At 41.0% G+C, this 18,269-nt stretch overlaps 1 protein-coding gene across 2 annotated transcripts in view; it reads left to right on the top strand.

The window, feature by feature from the left end:
* brinp1 (bone morphogenetic protein/retinoic acid inducible neural-specific 1) overlaps nt 1-18,269 on the top strand; it is a 159,705-nt gene that overhangs the window by 61,374 nt on the left and 80,062 nt on the right. The window contains exon 1 of one of the 2 annotated variants that reach the window (XM_008325931.3): nt 221-520. The exons of the other annotated variant lie outside the window; for it this stretch is intronic. The gene's annotated coding sequence lies outside the window, so the exon portion shown is untranslated. Of the gene's footprint in view, nt 1-220; nt 521-18,269 lie in introns of those variants that run through there. 2 annotated transcript variants of the gene reach the window in all.

Below are 18,269 nucleotides of genomic sequence, written 5' to 3'. Positions count from 1 at the left end.
GTCCCACCCCTTACTGTTTACCATGACCGTCCTTCCACGACATGAGCCTCTGTTCTTTGCTCCTCCCATTTTCTCGCCCTCAGTCTGTGCATCCCGGCCTCCCTTCCTAGATATCCATCCCACACCTCTCCAGCCGCAAACGGCTCCTACTATACTGATTTGGTGAAAAGAGGAGAGAGAGAGAGATAGATAGAGTGAGTGAGCGAGCGAGCTAGAGAGAGAGAGAGAGAGAGAGAGAGAGCGAGGAACACTTTCAACCACGTCGGCATAAATCTTCCATCCTCTCTCTCTTGACGGACTTCACTTTATTCCTCTGCGCGCCAATGCCCCAGACCGCGGCGAAACGACGGATTTTTTCCCCTTGAGCATGAAAAGGATTGCCGAACCGTCCGCAATCCAAAATCACCCACCGAGCCACCAGCATGAGCACTGGATACATATGCTCCAGCAGAAGTTGTGGGCTAGAGAACTAACGCATCTCGGATCGCAGATACAGCCAAGAGAGGAGAGTCAGTTTTAGGTAAGTGCGGCTCCAAGCACTGATGCCACTGATTTGATGCTATCTAAAGTAGGTAGTGGTTATTTTGGGTTAGGTTTTTATAGGGGGTGCCATGATAATAATGGCCATAACGCCTGGTCAGCATGTTACGGACATCCTCCCGGTGTCCTTTGCGGGATGGAGGCAACCGTTCCGTCCCTGTGAAGGCACCTTTTTTAACAGCAATAATCGCTCCTTAAGTCCCTTCACGCTGCGCCAGGCTCACCGTCGACGCTGGGGCTTTAAAAAGAAAAAAAAAAGAAGAAAAAGAACAAAAATCCAAAATCAGCTTCATTACCGTATGATCACGAGCATCTGCAAACTATTATTCAAACGAGTTGTTTCCCCCCCTTTCGATTATTTGCGCTCGGTTGCACCTAATTGTCCCAGCGCGGTGTGAAGGCAGCATCCAGAGGTGTGCGGTCACTGGGGAGCCTTAAACACCGGCTGGAGGGAGCACATTTGGGGCTTTTTGCACATCGCAGACCTGCCGCGTCTTCACTGAATGGTGCATTCAGAGTAAAAAGGTTTTTTTTTTTTTTCTTTCTTCCTCACAGGCAGGCCTGTAGACCACCGGTGCCGTTGGCATCAGTATCAGTAATCAGGCTAACTCTGCCTCCAGTCCGGTGTCTGTTTCCACATCAGTTCATCTCCAAACCCGTCCGTCAGTCTTAACAGGAAGTGACTGTGGTTTGAGCTGAGGTATTGTTTGTTGATGGAGACAAAGTGAAACCCATTTTTCCTGTGATCATTTTTTTAACATCCCGTTTTATGGACGTGCCACTGTGCGTCATGACTGATTTGGTGCCAGTCAGCTGCCGCTGCTGTGCTGCTGTGGACGTGGTCGTCTTTGCCTTGTACGTGGCTCTGATCCAGCACGTACATGCTTGTTCTGTTCTGCGTGCGTGTTTATGAGTGTGTATGTGTGTGTGTCGCACAAAGTTTCCGTTATGTGTGTGTGTTCCCTGAAGTTGCTTTGATTGTTGTTCCACTGACTAACTGTGAGGGGAGCTCATGCTCTTTTACACCAGGTCTCGTCATGTGGCCAAAGGCAAGATAACAGTGAATGGTACTGATGCCAAGTCCATGAAATTAGAGAGGCTTCTTCTGTTTGAATCTGCTCCGGAAATATTTATCTCCACTTCCAAAGACTGGCACTGCTGTTGTGTTGTGTTGACTTTGGTCACTAGTTCTTTTTATTGCTCAATAATTCCATTCATAATCAGAATAAATGGGCGACGTGCGTGCATCGTGTTGTCGGATTGCAAGGAATCAGGTTCTTTGAAATGGTGACGATGAACTGGAACTGAAAGTCTGGGTTGTTGGAGTCCAGAATCCATCATTGTGACACGCAGCTGTTGAAACCCTCAGTGAATATTCAAATATTAAATGATCAGTTTTTAATTGACTACCGTGCTGTCATCAGTGATGATGTGGTCCTGCAGCTTTTGTCACACTTTTTACGTTAAAAAAAGGGGGGGAAAATGGTGTGGGAAATGGCAGAAACAAACAAACAAACAAAATCAGCCATATTTAGCAGATATTTTTTAATCTGGCTTTTTTCAATGGCCAAACGCTGGCACCATGTAAGAATTTCCAAGGGAAAAGCAATTCACATAAAATAGTGAATGAGAGAAAAATGGAAAATCTCAGCCTTGGCTTTAAATCGTGACGTGTCGTAACGTTGTCGATGCTCCTGGTGATTGAGGAGAGAAATTTAAACTGCAGAAGAGTTCAGAAAACAGGTCAACCGATCAAATTGATCAATTCTCTAATGTGACTTTATATGTTAATAATTGCGTAGCATGGATGGAAGAACTGGACGAAAGTCTGTGAACGCACCACTGTCATTATTATTATGAACCTGGATCGTTTTAAAAACAGTCTTTTTTGGTGGGAGAGCTGTATTAGTCCGTTCTTGGCAGAGCCCACCTGTGTCCCCCTCTGTGCTCCCTCTCCTTTTGTTTTTCTGTGCTGGCATTGTTTTTATGTGAGAGCTGGCTGCAGCTGTAATGAGCAGAAGGCAGTCTCCCAAGAGGCTTGACTAGAGGAAATCTGTTTTTATCAGAACCAAACAACAGGTCACATTAAGACATATGACAAAAATGTCACAGAAATGCCGGCCAGCGCGTAATATTTTGGAGAGGCAGCTGAATCATTTGACGCCCACCCGGTGTCCCGACCTGTGTGCTGCAGCTGACAGTCCCCCCACCCCCACCCCCCCGCGCCGGGAGCACAGAGATCCAGCTATCTGTGTTCAGGGTTGTGTTCAAAAAGACCTGTCAGCCTGAGACTCATAATTAAAGAGTTGGAAGCTGATCAGAAGTGGTTAATTGCATTCTTGCACACCATCAAATTTTAACCACTTTAAGCCTTAATTAACAATTCCAGAAGGGTTTTGTTTTAGCTGTTCTCAAAGTCCTTCTGGAGAAAAAAAAAAAAAAACTCCATGTGCGCAACTCAGCTGCAGAACAACACTGCATCATTGTCTAAAGAAGGCAATTGCTGTTCTGTGTGAGACTGTTTTGAAATTCATAGCTGGTACCGCTGTTCTCGGCCATCTTTGTCCGTTTGTGAAGCTACAAAACATAACCACAATGTGAAGCCCGGGGGGGGGGGTTGGACCGCCTGAAAGAATCGTCACAGCTGCGACCATTTTAATGTTGTAAACTACTTATGTTTTCAATAGGCACAATCTTCAAATAGTTACAGTGGCCTCTGTCCTCTTCTCCTGTCTCGCCCCCTCCCCCCACCCCCCCCGCCTTCATTCACAGCAGGGGGCGAGGGCTAAATGTTTGTGAGGAAACGTAAGCACCATTTTATGGCACAGTTGGGAACTGCGTTCCACATCAAAAGTAAGCAAGCAAAGAAAGAAATCAATTATTTATACGCTAACATGCGTGCACGTCCCGCTCCTGAAAGCAAAGCCATTTGTAGCTCGCTTTCCAAGTGGTGATCAATCTGAATGGGACGTTATTTAAAAATCAATGGATATTATGTCCATTTGCTGCACTGCTGGTCATAAGGTTTTCCACCTGAATATTCCAAAACACATTAAAATGTCATTTTGTGACAAATATAATAAAATACTGGTACGATTTACAAAGTCAGATTTCTGTTGAATTTTTCTTTTTTCTTCTCAATTTGTGCTCAATGCTAAGGTTACATATGCCTAACATTGGTTCGCAAACTTTTACACACAGGATTCTATCAAGATAAAAACAGTATGATTACTGATATCGTACGTCAACGTGTCCAACTCCAACAAATCAATCACTCCTCCAGTTGTTATGACTACCGACTGGTTGTGTTGACTTGTACTGTACATTATCCACAGTTTAATTATTAACGCGCAGGATTTCAACTCTTAGTCCACTGACCTCGGAATCCTCAGGATATCCTGTGTGTTGAGACTAACCTGTCATCTGAAAACATTACAGTGAAACATGTATTTGTTTTAAAGTTCCAGACACCTTTTTATTTCTTCGGATTGTAGCATTGTGTTGGCATATTTGAAGTAAAAGTTCAAAATCAATATTCAGCTACTGTTTAATTAGATGGGATTGTAGCATTGTGTTGGCATATTTGGAGTAAAAGATCAATGTTCAGCTACTGTTTAATTAGATTGTGAATCAGTCAGTGTGATTTGAAGCTGCGTGTTGTTAATACTTTAAATTGTCCATTCTTCTTCTTCTAAAAACAAAAACAAAACTGATTTTCTGACATAGCCACAAATAAATAAGATATTAACAACAGTATAGAGTATTGAAATACATAATATTTATAGCAGGTGTCACCGAATCTAGTCATGGGCCAGATTTGGGCCGCGGGCCAACAGTTGATCTTCACTGGTATGTTGTAACATACATTATCTGTACAACCTGACCAAGGACGATGGTATTTATTAGCTCGTGGACTGCTGGCCTTATGTCAGTGGTTCTCAGCACTACTGACCTGGACTGCAGCTCTGGGCAGACCTACAGCTAATCTAATTAGAAATATATTAAATTTCAGCCTTGTAACAGTTGTACCAACATGGTAAGCAGCTGTAGAATCAGCAAATATCTGATGTGGTTTCTTACAATGACCACTGCGGGCAACAGGCACAATAGTACAAGGACGGTGCACCTTGTTGAGAGGCCTGGAATCTGAAAGACCAAATACCAAGGTAACTTGATGGTAATGTACAATTCTTCTTCAGACGAGAAACTATTTACAAAAATATGCTGTTAGTTTTACTGCACACAGTCGGCAGGTGCTTCCATTTCTTAGAGCATACAGTAGCATGGGGCAGTTAGAGTTTGGATCACCCTAAAATGTGTACTCCGACACACACTTACTGCAGTTTTTATATCTTCTTTATACTCCCTTCAGTGTCTCTTAATGGAGCAACTTTAAAAACAAAAACACAACAGGACCTTTAATGACACATCCGCACTGTCTAAACAGGTAGTTAAAGAAAAGATTATTTCCTGGTTCATGTTGCGGCGTGATGCTCTCGTAAACACACCAGTAGCAGCGCATTAAATGTAAAGAATGGGGGGAGAAAAAGAAAAACCCATAAAACGAAGACGAACATGAATAAAGGACCGTGTCGTTGAAGACGCTGTGAATTAGACTTTACAGCTGCAGTTCCACAGTACAAACATATAGATTATTTTTTCTAATGTCTCCGACCTTGGACCAGTATGTGTGCGTGTTTTGCTATTAAAGCATCCTTTTAGTGACTGAGACTCACCACCACCAGCAACACCTCGTCTTATTAACTCCAGCTGTGGCCGTGCTCTGGTCACGTTCTCCATTGTTAATGCTACACAATGCATCAGGAGAATACGCATCGCAGTTGTGTTCACAGCAAGCCACCGTTACGTACCGCACTTCCTGAGGAACACTGACGGCTGGTGATTACAGATCCATGCATATCAGTGATGATTGAACATTACCATCAGGTCTGTTGCTATGGTAACTCTTAACCTTAACTCCTAACCTTGCAACATGTGTCCAAGCCGTTTCCCTGCGTTTGGTCAACCTAATGTCTTCCTCATCATTCGTGATGATCTTTTCTTCATTACGTTTATTTAACTCATTGGCTGTATGACGATTAACTGAGCTTCGTAATTACTTAGTCTCACGCCGCCGTGTGTAGTCGCTGCTGCAGCTGTACATTTTCAAACCGCGCAGTATTTTAAAGGGAAATTTGCACCTGAAGGCTGCAATATTGTTCTGGACGTTATTAAATATAAACTGGATTTCTCTTCCAGTGGAGAATATGATTAAAAAGTAATGAATAAAATATGAAATGGCTTCTAGGTGTCTATCCACTTTTGCTGCTATTGCCTAGCCTCTAGACAGTGTTTATGTTTTCGTTTATGTTCTAGGTCCTGTGTCGGTGAATCTCCATGCAGATTTAGCCGATGCTGATGTGGCTTAGTGTTTGTGTTTATTTTGTTTTTATACATTTTATATTGTAGTTTCTGTGACACAGAATTTGTGTGGTTTATGTTTTTAACAACAACTACAAGTTTCTGTTTTAATTGCCGTGAAATTATCAAGTCTGTCATTTTTGCTCGTGTCTCGACATCCATTGCTGGAAAATAAAGAAGAAAGTATCTTTTTGGTTTTCTTATGTTTTAATTGCCGTGAAATTATCAAGTTTTTGCTCATGTCTCGACATCCATTGCTGGAAAATCAAGAAGAAAGTATCTTTTTGGTTTTATTTTTTTTGTGTGTAGTATCTTTCTGCAGCTTGAATTTAATATCCAGCCCCGAAAAGCAAAAACTAAACCTGAACCCTGTCAAATCCCATATGTAAAGTCTCCTGGAGATAAAACACACGGACCAGTGTTGACTGTGAGATACTGCACAGATATATCTTGTGTACCTTGAATCCACTCTGAAGAAATGAAACTACATTTTTTATGGTTGTCCTCCAACGTCTCTGCTAAGAAAGTACAAGGATTTTGTGAACTGAATTTTTTTTTCTATCATTATATTTTATTTTTCTTAAGCGAATGCCAGGCTACTATTAACATTTGAATCTTGGATGTGAAGGTCGATCTGATAAAGCTCTCATCATTTGCAGGACAGAGGATAAGGTCAACTGCTAGCGTGCTTTCTTGCATAGGGATTTAATATTACACATTTTAATGTGGAGAGGTGGCAACAGCCAAAGAATGACTGAGTAGAGATGCATCGATTGACCCACAAGTGACCGGCCGGTCGGCCCAAGTGCTTTCAGTTTTGCAGTTGAACATTTTGAACAGTAAAGGGAGCATACCATTAGCTTGGTTGTGAGCCACAACGTCCGAACTTGTGTTTTATAAAAAAAAATCGAATCGTAATGTTAACCGTTGGATACTCACTGAAAGGTAATTTGCAAAAAAACGATTTATTCCGACCCTAAAAGTACCATCGTCCAGGTGACCGTGTCTAGCTCGAAGAGGCTAGCAACAGGACAACACACAGGGAGCAGTTTCATGTCATGTCAGGCTACGCTAGCATTCAGCTGCAGGCTAAATCCGAAGCCGAAATTAGTTCTACAGGTTGGCATTTCGACCATGAACTTCAGTTCATTGTCCATGCTAAATTTAACCACTAGGTGTCTCTACAGACAAAGTTAGCTGCACAGGAACTCAAATATTTTCTAATTGAAGTTTTGAGAATAAAACTGTGATAAAGAATTATTATTTTTTATATTTGTCAAAAAAACTGTCATTAAGTCACACTTACCAAAATTATTGACTAACTAAAAAAAATACAATTGGCTAAGAAATTCCACTTTGTGCCTTTCTAAAAAAATGTGCAAAGAAACAAAGTGCAGGTACTAGAACTAGACAAATGTTTACAATTGTTTGTTCCATCGCAGCTTGTTCCAATTATTCATACTCTAAATATACTCCCAGATTGCACTCTTTATTCTAGCTGTCATGTATTCCCCAGATCCACACCACAGCTTTTCCTATGACATTAAATCAATAGCAATGAAAAGGGTCAGCGTGAGGACAGAGGAAGACTTCAAATGGGATTCAGATGAAACTTCAGATCTTCATATACGTCTCGGGCGGACGGTCGAAAGTTTAAACATTTAAACTTAATGAAAACGCTTCTCACTCTCTACCACCTATCTAATAAATCCTGGAAAAGGTTAAATGTTAAAAAGAGAGTGAGTGCTAATCTTGTTCCAGAACTCTGGATTCACTCAGGTCGGGTATTGTTTTCCATTACTTTTGTTTCTGCCGGCTGGGGAAACAATCAACTGAACAGATATTTTATAGGGACTAAAATAGCCAGCGGCCAAGGTACAATGAGAGTGATGCAGCTGGACCAAACTAAAATAACCTCCAGTTCTGCTCAGCTTTGCATAAAGTTAACGTCTGCAACGCAAGAAGAGAATCAGGTTTTCTATGTAATGTTGGGGAAAAGGAATGGATTCAGAGAAATATTATCTGTCATTAACTGTGGTGATTTGGTGAAGGTTATTATTCTTAAAGTGCATCCGTAGACCAAGAGGCGTACGTTTCTAAAGTTTTAGCCTTAATAATTTAGAAAAATGTGCCGTCTTCTCTGTCCGACCAGTATGATAGACACATGAATTATTAAAGATACAGCTTTGAATCTAACTGTGTTTGACACTGTCCATATCCTGTCTCCTGCAAGTCCATCTCTCATACCTGGAATCTGATTTTAAGATATAGTTTTTCCTTCTTTTTTTTTTAATTTTCAGTGACTGTCTTAGACTTTATTGAAAGCAGGGTGATGATTCCTGAGACACTCATTTTTACATGATCATAACCTTTTGTGGTTCATGTTAAGCTAGTTAGCTTAGTTTGAATAAAAAAGAGGATTAGCTGCACGGATGCTACATGCTTTGTAATTTAAGATAAGAAGGTAATGACTGGGTTATGTTTTAATCAGTGGGATCACCTTCCACAGTGACTCGTGACCAAAGGTCACAGCGTTTGATAAGTAATGTCTGATTAAATAAGAATATTACTTCTCCTTTTTGTCATCTTTAAATTCTTCTTCTTTTTTTATACAACAAAAGGTTAGGTCTGTCATTCAGTCAGCAAAGGAGCTGTAAGACAGCAGGATCCAATAATGATAAAGAAATAAAAGTATTGTAACTATTGTAGCACTGAACTTCCTTTTATCTCTGAATACAAACAAAAAATCAAACAAAAAAATCAAACATCGGCGACAGTGACGTCAGAGACCCGATGCGTGATGCCGAGGTTTATATAGTGAATTAGGATAGAGACACACACAAGATTTTCAATTTCTTTCTTTCAGCAGAACAATCCTCACTTTGTTCAAATTATAATAACACTGATTTATTTACCATTAGCGATTAGTTAGCGAGTAGTAAAAAAGATTCTGCTGTGTCACAAAGAGGAAAAATGGACAAAGCCAACAAATGAACTGTTAGCTGTTAGCTCGGGTTTTTAGCTCAGGAACAACAGGTAAAATTCAACAGTTTGAATCGTTGGTTTCCAAAAAGATTATAGCAAGTAGTCTGACCCCTAGTGGTAATTATTTGTCATCCAAGGACATGCCTGATTGGTTTAAGTGTTCACTCCTAATCAATGATTGGTGTGAATGTGAGTGTGAATGGTTGTGGACTAGCTTAGCTGTGTTGCAGAAAACAATTATTTGATCACTTTGTTGTACAGTTTTGACAGATCCAGTTGTTCAGTGAAACTACTCTACCACCATTTTCCTAAGGTACCGATGATTAGAACCAATGCCACTTTTTATTTTTCTATTTCATTTTTCAGTTGTTTACCAACCTTCCTGGAAACATGGGATACATACACGAGCTATGGTTATGATAGAAAAAACAAACAAATTGTAGTATGGTTATGTATTTTAACATGGATGATATGGGACCGTGTATTTCCAGAGGTGGAGTACCTGTGAAGTCAGAGCCGTTAATGTCACCTGATGATTTCTGCTGACTCGGCTGAATGTTTAAACTCCCCTTCATGAGTGTGGAAACCAACTGTCTGACGGCAGCAGAAGCCTGCACGCACTGTTGAACTTCATCACCTTTCTTCAGTTTCAATCAAAGCTGTTTGGAAACGTAAACAACAGTAGCGATCTGCCAACTGGCAGTGCAGTAGGATTGCCTGGTGCAGGGCCAGCCAGCTGGACACTGGTAAAAGATGGTGTCAGCTTTTGTTCCTTATAGAGAACACGGATAGTTTTCAGGGTAGAGAAATAGTCGCTCTGTTAAGAATCCATCATCCTCTGTAGGTCCCACCCTGTCGGTGCCTGGAGGCGAGAGCTGTACTGCATGTTTATAATGGCAGTTTAACCGTGTTAGCCTCAGAGTGTAGTACTGTGTACCACAGTGGAGCTTTGCTGCAGTGTGAGCCGGTGCCATTGTGCACTGTTCTGCAGCCTCTTTATTTGAGTCTTGTACCGTGGGCCCCACTTCAAAGGGCATATGATTGGAGGGTGAATAAAAGCTCCAAGTCAGTCAATTGCCCCTGAATTGCCTGAACTTAACTGCAATATCAGCACTGCAAAAAGTGGCTGGCGTGGTCAACTTTTCTCCAACTTAACTTAGCTCAGCTCTCCACATTGACATCAGGGCCAGGTGGAGCGGGAGGAAATGAAAGGAGGGAGACCGTGTGCTGGATTTATCAGTAATTACGGGGGTCTATTTTCTCAGGCTCCCATCTACTGTACGTCTGCCCCGGAAAGCAGTAGCCATTCTTTAATCTTGACACCCGATGATCATGTGCTGCGAGGAAGTGCCCATTAGTCGTGGAGAGAGATTGGAGGGGGCCTCGCTCCTGATCCTCCTCCAAGGGATTTGGGATGGCAGAGATGTTGAGCGGGGGGGTTCTTGAGTGAAGGGAGAAAGGGGGTCAATAGGAGATAGAGACGGAGTCAGTGGAGACAATTAGGGAACTCTTTTTCCCAAACTCTTGGGGTTTAATGGCAGCCCTTAGGGAATTTGTTGCACTATATTTTTTTTTTGCTTCAATCCAGTTACTTTGAGACTTCTTTCAACAACATGATGGTGATTTTGAAAAGCCAAAAACAAGCCTGAGCCAAATGAGATGTAATCAAGGCTAATCTTAAACCTAAACAGTTTTCAGCCCCTGTTTTTGACATGAAGCATGCAGATAAAGACGCTCCAAATCTGAACTGCAAAAACTAGTTCATACATTGGTATAGAAACGTGATTTGTAGAGGACTTTATTATGGTGTTTTCACTGCTCCAGTTCTTCAAACAAACCCAGGCGAGCAGAGGTTGAAGTCAGTCTGGTTAAGGAACATATTTGTCTCTATGGTTGATCAATGGAATCTGTGGGGAAAATAGGAAAAGTAAAAATATTTTTTAACCTTTATTACTGTTCATCACAGAGCACCATTGGGTGGTTTTAACGAGGGATGACCTGTTTTTAACTTTCCATGTCCAGTAAACATATGGCAACCTGGAGTATCTGCAGTATTTATCCACCGTTAATGATCTGATACCTCCTTTACTCCTATTTTCACTTGGTGAGAACACATTTACTTTACTTTGCATAATATACACATCTAAAAACACAGTGTTCAAATTGTGTCATAAATATCCTGCTCCCCTAAAGGATGGAATAAAAAAAGCCCATAATGCAACTCAAGTGATGCAACGCTGCTTAATTTAGCTTTTTTGGCTAATGTCTGGCTGTCTGTCGTAGTGTTAAGAAAAGGAATGTTGCCATAAAGTAAATAATTATAAAAAAAATATCCTGAAGTAATTGACTTGTGTCCAAACTAAAAATTACTTTGTTATTTGTTGGGTGAAGAACAGCAATGAATTGTGGGACTGAAATCACATATAACAACATATGACACTACTTTGAAGTTTTGGTTATGTCTTGCTATGTCATTGTTCCAGACTGATTGGCCGGCAGACATTTGCGCCTCCTATTAACAGCTGCGTTACTGCAGACATTAAGTGGATTCACGGCCTTTAGTTTCATAATTCAAGGAAAACGGCTTTAATCAGATCCTACAGAGACTTGTCTGCTGTAATAATGCTAAGTGGTTATACAACCAGTAATAATAAAATCATTAGCACATCACAAAGTGTTCAGACTGGCCAAAGTCAACCAGGTGGAGGGGGTTAATCCTTGATGGGGGGGGGGGGTTATTTTATCTGTACAGACAGAGATGGCAGAAACACAGTAACTGACTGACGAAACATTTCAATTTGTGTTCAGTGACAGTCTGCAGCGTCGGCCGGGCTCATCTCAAATGTAACAGTCCTTTTAAATTTGCAGAAGCATAAAATCAACTTGCAACACATTACATCAGACCTATATGGTGACACAACAAAGACAGAGACGCGCAGATGCTAAGTGGTATGAATAAACAATCAAAAACCGGGCCCCACTGTGGGACTATTTGTTACAGTAAATTGCCATTTTAGCATGAAAAAAAAAAAACAACAAAAAACCAAAATCCAACAAGCAGGCCTGAGCCAGACAAGGAAACGATTTGTGTTTCAGTCAGATTTATGTTGGAACCAAACCGCTGAGTGTGTTCAGTCTGCAAAAAAAAAAAAAAAAAAAAAATGCATCATGAGCACTGCAAATGCAGAGAGACTTATATACAGTATGACTCAGTCAGACACAGTCACGTGTTCCCATCCACGCATGGACACAGCGCTGCCACGATGTGGGTTCGCTACGTTACAACGTAACAACAATTGAACAAATTAATCTGATTAATCACAGAGTTGCTGTGGATTAATTATGACTAATCATGATTAATCGTGATCACAATCAATCATGATTTTAATCTAATCCCCAAATTTAATCAGACTAATCTTCGCAAATGAATAACCTAATTAGTAGGGTAAGGTTGACAGGTCTTGTTATAACATAATAAAATATAACGCGATGCTTTCGCTCTGTTGTTTGTTAAGGTCCTTGTCCTCTGTCTGTTCGTTTGACATTGGACAGTTCTCTCAGTTTGTGCTGAATCTCCCGTTTTCTCTGACACTGCATTTACATACAAAACAAAAAGTTTTTAGGTCAAGTTGAAAAATAAAAAACTTGTCAGTTTATTTTTTATGTCTTTTCAAAGCCTTACTTATGGAAAAAGTAACGTCTTTACGGTTGGAAAATTTGATCAAATAACATTAGCAAATAAGAAGGTGTCACATCCTGACACTCAACAAAACATTAAAACTGTTCAAGGCACATCTCAGACACATGGCCTCACGTGGCTGAGCTATTTCAGCCGGGCATCAATCTGAGAACTTAAAGACGTCTTTTCAAAGACATCGTTGTCATTTAAAGACATGTCAAACAAACCCGAGGGTTGCAATTACTTTAATGCCACCGGTGACAGATACTGCATCTGCACCACAGTTATATTTATATATCTGTTTATGTTCACATCAGCAATATCTATTTCATCGATCCCGTGTATTGATCTTGGCCCCCCCGCCCCTCCCCCCCCCCCCACCCACTCATAAATACATTGCGTTGGCACTGTACCGTGTGCGTCATACTTTGTTTCTACAGATGGAAAAAGCATTGATTAAATCTTTAGGGACAAGGACTGATGTACTGTTTACATTTGCATGTAGTACATACAGTAACCACAGATAGAAAAAAAAGCACACGTGTGTTTGTGTGTGTGTGTGTGTGTGTGCGGGCGTTGTTCCCCGGAGACCTGTGTGCTGCTGATGGAGCCTACGTTGTTAGTTTTAATGATGGAGGGCCCAGTCCAGGTGAAGCTCGCCGGCGCAGTATCCTCTGTAGTGTTTATGCCCAGTCAGCACACCAACGTGACACCAATGTAGGACAGAGAAAAGGCAACGCGGCAGATTCAAGTCACAGTCGTGAGCAGGGAGAAAGAAGAAGGAAAAAAAAAAAAAAGAAACGCACAGAAGCGGTTACCTTGGGCTAAATACCAATCTGGCTGAATTAAAGCAGCGCTGGTTTGAAAGTCGATCACATTCAGAAGTGAAACAGAGAGTGACACGCAGCGTCAATGTAACAGTGAGCTCAGGGGGAATTCCACATATTGTTCTTGTACTTTGATGTTCTGCTTCAGTGTTCTTCTGTGCAGACGAGGCTTTCATCAATGCAAATGAGCTCAGTCAAAGTTTAATAAGAGTCGATGGCTTCATTTTTAATTTCTTCACCTCTAGGCTACTTTTTCATTCATCACATCCCAGAGGACACACCCCTCGGCTGCCAGCCTTATGTTCCCACCCCCTTTCATTATCCGGTTCAAATTCCATGAAGCAGCCTCCTCTTAGAACCACCAAGTTAGGATACAAAGTGTGGAAACAACATCTAATCCAATGGTCACTCAGAGTTAACACAATAATATTTTATATTGTGATCCGTCCACATGATCCGCAAAGAGTCTCTTATTGAGAAGTACAAGATAAAATGAGTTCCCAAGCTTCTTTGAAAGGTTCTTTTTGGTGAGTTGTGTTTTTCTAAGTATATTTTTCCATAAGGTCAAGCCAACGTCTCAAACTCAAAGCCCGGGCTCAGCAACCAAGAACCCACCCTTCCCCAGTATCTGCCTGGGGATTAGGTGTTTTTCATATATTTTTTTCACAACCAAATGAAAGTGAATGAAGAATCCAAAAGGTTTGAAAAATGTTGGACATTGGACAAGTTTGAAGTGACAAACGTTCGTGTTCGATGTTTCCCAGTGAGAGAGATATTTCAGCAGTAGTTTTGTGGCCAATTCGTCGTGTATGGACTGGTGGACATTAATACGGTTAAATAGTAATGTAAGTAGTGTTTTTAATTGTGAGGTTTATTCCCAGGTTTAGAAAAGTTAGTCGGGATTCAGGAAAACCAGCGTTTGCAATATTTCAAATTGAGTAAAAGTAATTTTTAAGGGTCAACTCATGGAAACTAATAACTAGTTTGAATAACTAGGTCTGTATTAGAATATTTTAGTTTTACTCCCAACGCTGCAGCTAATTTGAAATTGAATTCCGTGCCTTGTTAAAATGTAAAATTTCCCACGTATGAATATGAATAACTACAACAATTTAATAAAAACTAAAATACTTGTAATTCCTCCTTTGACCTTCAGTGGCCACCTCGGTGCCAAAGATAAAGTACAGTATGTTCATGTTAACGTGTGCCTCGGCTTTAGCACGTGGACTAAAGGCTAGCCTGGTAGCAGAGACCTACGAGCCGTGGTAGTAGCAGAGACCAGCTTAAGGGAGGACTACAGCAGCAGCAGTGGGAAAATTTCCCAAGCAGGAGGTCAAGAGCGCTCTATTTTAGACCTTAACACGGGGAACGGGGACATGTCGGCTGCTGTACAGCTTATCAAGGGCACAGTTTTGCAAACGATATCCTCCTAAAAATAGCAGAGGAATTATGGTGCACAAAATTAAAACAGAAAAAATATAACAACAAATAGCAAAACATTATCCGTTCAGATGCCAGGATGTATTTCCCCCGTTTAAAGTCTCTCACGTCTTCCTTTTATGATACAGTAAATGAATGAAACTCTCGGTGATGAATAGATGGCATTTAAAAACTACAAGGCAGTAAAAAGATGGTGACCTCCTCTTCTTCTTCATCAAACCTGCAGCAGCGTATAACTCAGTCATATGAGTCCAATGTGTTTGAGTTGAAAAAACAAACACATGGTTTAGAAAAGTTTTCAGATTTAATTGCTGTTGACCTTGCCGTTGCAAAGTAATCACATTAAATGCTCCCAACTTTGAATGAAAGCTGCGCTCTTTTCATCCGGAGCCTAAAGCAAATGCAGAGCCCATCCTTGATGGACTCTTTTCTCGCAGTGGTTGCAGTGTTTTTTTTTTCTTAAATAAATGTGATGAATGAAAAGGTGTTCAGTCTGATTCTCCATGAGCCAAGAGCTTTTATGCACCTCAGAAAAATGAATGCTGTAAGACTAATACTGAAGAGTTATAGTCAAAGGTAAACTTTGTTTGGTAAACTTGATGTTCAGGATCTTTTTTTTTTTTTTTTGTGCGGGGAGATTTATCCCAGGGCTAGAAAGAAAAATCCTCCCTCCAATATTGATATTGGTGCACGGCACTGACAGAAAGCATGCGATGTATGGCACAGTTTAGCCCAGTAATGCTTAATATGCAAGGATTCGAGATGGTAGCACTCTTTTTGTTTCCACCATCTGCTCTGCATCTGCAGATTTCTGCTGATTTATAACTCCCACCGCGTCCCCCCTCTCTCTCCCCGCACTCTCCCTCTATTCCACAAATTTATGACTTTGAATTAGGAACAATGGGCGCAGTGGCCATCGTCCTAACACTCCATTCTTTCTGGATTCTGGAGAGCAGAGCTGCTGGTCAGATAAGGAAGTCTTGCCAAAGTCTTGCGATTAGCAATTTGTCAAAGGGTGCAAAGGAAGGTAAACATCGAATTGAGGAGAAAATGCGCTCGGTAAATTCAGGAAAGACATTGCATTAGAGGGAACTCTAAAACGGCCGGAGTTGGAGACAAAAACAAATGACCGACCTTCTCTCCACATCACCTCATCATCTGATCTTTTTTCTTTCCACCGGCCTTCTTCCTGTGACTTACAAACACTCGGTATTAGACATTATTCCTCACATGGCAGTTGTGAGAATTGCGATTGGGATGGAATAAGTTCGAGAACAACGCGCTGCAGTGTTCAGGCTTCATTGCGCTCACGAAGTGATAAAATGGGGAAAAAAAAGAAAACCATTTCGCCTCCACCGCAGCCCTGCATCTCAGATAATGAGACAGGATCAGCGTATCCAGTCCTCACCCTGATGAGGTGACACTTCCTCACATACGTCTCTCTAAAATAAAACGCTGCTTTGCAATACGATCCCAGGCTTTCAGTTGCCGCGCAACAACACCTCCTCAGACCCCGCCCTTTGGTCCTGATAGCCTGATTTGAATTAATTGTCACAGTCATAAGCAATTATGACAGATCAGTCACAGAAGGGAGCAAAAAAAGAAGTGAAAAGAGAAGCGGCTGTTTTTTTTTATCCTGCTAATTACAGGAGAATGACAGGAGCTTAAATGAAAAAAAAAGGATTGAAGCAGGTTAAGGTTGTTAAAAAAAAAGATTTTTTTTGAAAAAGAAAAGGAAACGGCATTATTTCAAAAGGATTACAATAAAGCAGGGAGGCTGTTAAAGTGTGTCTGCACTATTCTTATCTCCCAGACATTCATATCATGTGCACTCCCTGGGAGATGAACCCATTTAGTCTCCCTCAGAGACATTCCTTACTCCCTGTTCCTCACTTCTTTTAGACCAGACCTCACAGATCCAGTCAGAGGAGGGGACGCAGCCGATAGCATCTGCTGACATTTACATGCATCTGCTGTAGGACACCATTGTGGGAGTACTGTCATTTCCATCCTCTCAACATCCCTACACCTTCTGATTCATGTCGTGGGCTTCACTGGGTGCATTTGGATCAGTTCTGGGAATTAAATCCACCCCGCCATTTTTCACCTTTACCCAACATCCAACATCGGGAGGAATAAAATGCTAGCATCTGCGAAGCGAAGCGCTAAGTTGCAGTAATACCTTTAAGATAGAAAGGTGAGAAACAACACATTTAAAATAAGGATTGCTCACCGAGGTAAATCGCAGGCAGAGCAGTCGGTGGATTCTCATCAATAAAAACACGGCGTAATTAGAGAAAGCACTTGAAGGCCAATTTACAAGTTGACAAATGATCAATCTTCATCTGTTACGTGGCAGCTGTATGTGCTGACGAATCGTATCCCTGGCTGCTGCTGCTGCTGCTGCTGCTGGCTGGGGGGGTAGTGGTGTTGGTGTTGGTGGGGGGGCATGTTAACATGCATCTGTTTTTTTCCATTTGTTTTTTGTTTTGTGGAATATGATTATGATATGAATAAATCAGTGTCGGGGAGATCTACACTGGTTCTCATTCAGAGCTCGTACCTGCATCTGTGAAAAGGTGAGTTCTGTTTATTACAACAGTGAAACGTAGATGAAACCTGAAAGTAGAGTGAAGAGATTTGAACCACAGTTCATCTGGCAATTGAAGTTTTTGGTTCTTGTAGTGATGGGTTGATTCCCGGTATTGACCTTGACTGATTAGAAGCCAATAGAAAATGTGCTAAGTCAATATGTTGACTACTGCTGTGGTGAGCAGTAGGAAAAAGCAAAAATAAAATAAAATAAAAAAATAATTATAAAAAAAATTCACCACTATGATATATGTATATATAGGCCTGACGATTCGTATCCCTGGCTGCTGCTGCTGCTGCTGCTGCTGGCTGGGGGGGTAGTGGTGTTGGTGTTGGTGGGGGGGCATGTTAACATGCATCTGTTTTTTTCCATTTGTTTTTTGTTTTGTGGAATATGATTATGATATGAATAAATCAGTGTCGGGGAGATCTACACTGGTTCTCATTCAGAGCTCGTACCTGCATCTGTGAAAAGGTGAGTTCTGTTTATTACAACAGTGAAACGTAGATGAAACCTGAAAGTAGAGTGAAGAGATTTGAACCACAGTTCATCTGGCAATTGAAGTTTTTGGTTCTTGTAGTGATGGGTTGATTCCCGGTATTGACCTGACTGATTAGAAGCCAATAGAAAATGTGCTAAATCAATATGTTGACTACTGCTGTGGTGAGCAGTAGGAAAAAGCAAAAATAAAATAAAATAAAAAAATAATTATAAAAAAAATTCACCACTATGATATATGTATATATATATATACATATATATACATACATATATATACATATAT

This window comes from Cynoglossus semilaevis, chromosome 14 (genome assembly GCF_000523025.1).
Source record: "Cynoglossus semilaevis isolate Cse_v1.0 chromosome 14, Cse_v1.0, whole genome shotgun sequence".
Taxonomy (NCBI): Eukaryota; Metazoa; Chordata; class Actinopteri; order Pleuronectiformes; family Cynoglossidae; genus Cynoglossus; species Cynoglossus semilaevis.
The sequence above is the reverse complement of the archived record's forward strand: the minus strand, read 5'-3'. Positions and strand labels throughout refer to the sequence as shown.